This window comes from Hemibagrus wyckioides, linkage group LG07, assembly GCF_019097595.1.
Source record: "Hemibagrus wyckioides isolate EC202008001 linkage group LG07, SWU_Hwy_1.0, whole genome shotgun sequence".
NCBI classification, from domain to species: domain Eukaryota; kingdom Metazoa; phylum Chordata; class Actinopteri; order Siluriformes; family Bagridae; genus Hemibagrus; species Hemibagrus wyckioides.
Genome location: NC_080716.1, coordinates 33,127,401 through 33,129,900, shown reverse-complemented (window position 1 = coordinate 33,129,900; position 2,500 = coordinate 33,127,401). Strand labels below are relative to the sequence as shown.

Here is a 2,500-nt window from a genome sequence, read left to right as displayed (position 1 = left end):
TTTACCTGTCTCTGTTTACCTGTCTGTCTGTTTACCTGTCTCTGTTTACCTGTCTGTCACTTTACCTGTCTGTTTACCTGTCTGTCACTTTACCTGTCTGTTTACCTGTCTGTCACTTTAACTGTCTGTTTACCTGTCTGTTTACCTGTCTGTCACTTTAACTGTCTGTTTACCTGTCTGTTTACCTGTCTGTCACTTTACCTGTCTGTTTACCTGTCTGTCTGTTTACCTGTCTCTGTTTACCTGTCTGTCACTTTAACTGTCTGTTTACCTGTCTGTCTGTTTACCTGTCTGTCACTTTAACTGTCTGTTTACCTGTCTCTGTTTACCTGTCTGTCTGTTTACCTGTCTGTCACTTTAACTGTTTGTTTACCTGTCTGTCACTTTAACTGTCTGTTTACCTGTCTCTGTTTACCTGTCTGTCTGTTTACCTGTCTCTGTTTACCTGTCTGTCACTTTAACTGTCTGTTTACCTGTCTCTGTTTACCTGTCTGTCACTTTAACTGTCTGTTTACCTGTCTGTCTGTTTACCTGTCTGTCACTTTAACTGTTTGTTTACCTGTCTGTCACTTTAACTGTCTGTTTACCTGTCTCTGTTTACCTGTCTGTCTGTTTACCTGTCTGTCTGTTTACCTGTCTCTGTTTACCTGTCTGTCTGTTTACCTGTCTCTGTTTACCTGTCTGTCACTTTACCTGTCTGTTTACCTGTCTGTCACTTTAACTGTCTGTTTACCTGTCTCTGTTTACCTGTCTGTCTGTTTACCTGTCTCTGTTTACCTGTCTGTCACTTTACCTGTCTGTTTACCTGTCTGTCACTTTACCTGTCTGTTTACCTGTCTGTCACTTTAACTGTCTGTTTACCTGTCTGTCTGTTTACCTGTCTGTCACTTTACCTGTCTGTTTACCTGTCTGTCACTTTAACTGTCTGTTTACCTGTCTCTGTTTACCTGTCTGTCTGTTTACCTGTCTGTCACTTTACCTGTCTGTTTACCTGTCTGTCACTTTACCTGTCTGTTTACCTGTCTGTCACTTTAACTGTCTGTTTACCTGTCTCTGTTTACCTGTCTGTCTGTTTACCTGTCTGTCACTTTACCTGTCTGTTTACCTGTCTGTCACTTTACCTGTCTGTTTACCTGTCTGTCACTTTAACTGTCTGTTTACCTGTCTCTGTTTACCTGTCTGTCTGTTTACCTGTCTCTGTTTACCTGTCTGTCTGTTTACCTGTCTCTGTTTACCTGTCTGTCTGTTTACCTGTCTCTGTTTACCTGTCTGTCTGTTTACCTGTCTCTGTTTACCTGTCTGTCTGTTTACCTGTCTCTGTTTACCTGTCTGTCTGTTTACCTGTCTGTCTGTTTACCTGTCTCTGTTTACCTGTCTGTCTGTTTACCTGTCTCTGTTTACCTGTCTGTCTGTTTACCTGTCTGTCACTTTACCTGTCTGTCTGTTTACCTGTCTCTGTTTACCTGTCTGTCTGTTTACCTGTCTGTCACTTTACCTGTCTGTCTGTTTACCTGTCTGTCTGTTTACCTGTCTGTCACTTTACCTGTCTGTCTGTTTACCTGTCTCTGTTTACCTGTCTGTCTGTTTACCTGTCTCTGTTTACCTGTCTGTCTGTTTACCTGTCTCTGTTTACCTGTCTGTCTGTTTACCTGTCTCTGTTTACCTGTCTGTCTGTTTACCTGTCTGTCTGTTTACCTGTCTCTGTTTACCTGTCTCTGTTTACCTGTCTGTCTGTTTACCTGTCTGTCTGTTTACCTGTCTCTGTTTACCTGTCTGTCTGTTTACCTGTCTCTGTTTACCTGTCTGTCTGTTTACCTGTCTGTCTGTTTACCTGTCTCTGTTTACCTGTTTAATCTGTTTAATCTGTTTGTCTGTTTAATTGTCTGTCCTTTTATTCTCCACTAAACCACAGCTGGAAAATAGAGTTCAGGAGACACACAACCCAAAACCCACAGATGAACCATGTTTACTGCTAACAAGCTGCTACTGTAGAGCAAGACACACCCAGGGGGCGGGGCTTACACCATTTAATCAGACAATGATACACTGAAGTGTCTACTTTATCACAGCTACAGAAATCACGCTGATCCTGAAGACGAGTGCAGGACAGATGCCCAGGAAAGAGTGATGAAGGAGAGACAGAAAGAGCGATACAGGGGAAGTTACTCTGAGAAACATCAAGATGGACATGGGAGTGGAAATGATCAATTATCTGTAATGAAAATCAGTAAAGAAAATAGAATAAATGTAAAATCATCATTCCACTGTGGCTGTGTCCCAAACCACACCCCCTTCACTACATAGTGCACATAAACTCCCTCATCATTCCACTGTGGCTGTGTCCCAAACCACACCCCCTTCACTACATAGTGCACAGAAACTCCCTCATCATTCCACTGTGGCTGTGTCCCAAACCACACCCCCTTCACTACATAGTGCACAGAAACTCCATCATCACTGCACTTTGAAGTGATGTGTTCATGCCATGGTAAGCGTCTAG

The 2,500-nt window shown here is 42.6% G+C and overlaps 1 protein-coding gene across 1 annotated transcript in view; it reads right to left on the bottom strand.

Annotated features, from left to right (window-relative positions):
- wnt3a (wingless-type MMTV integration site family, member 3A) overlaps nt 1-2,500 on the bottom strand; it is a 20,614-nt gene that overhangs the window by 16,682 nt on the left and 1,432 nt on the right. The window lies entirely within an intron of this gene.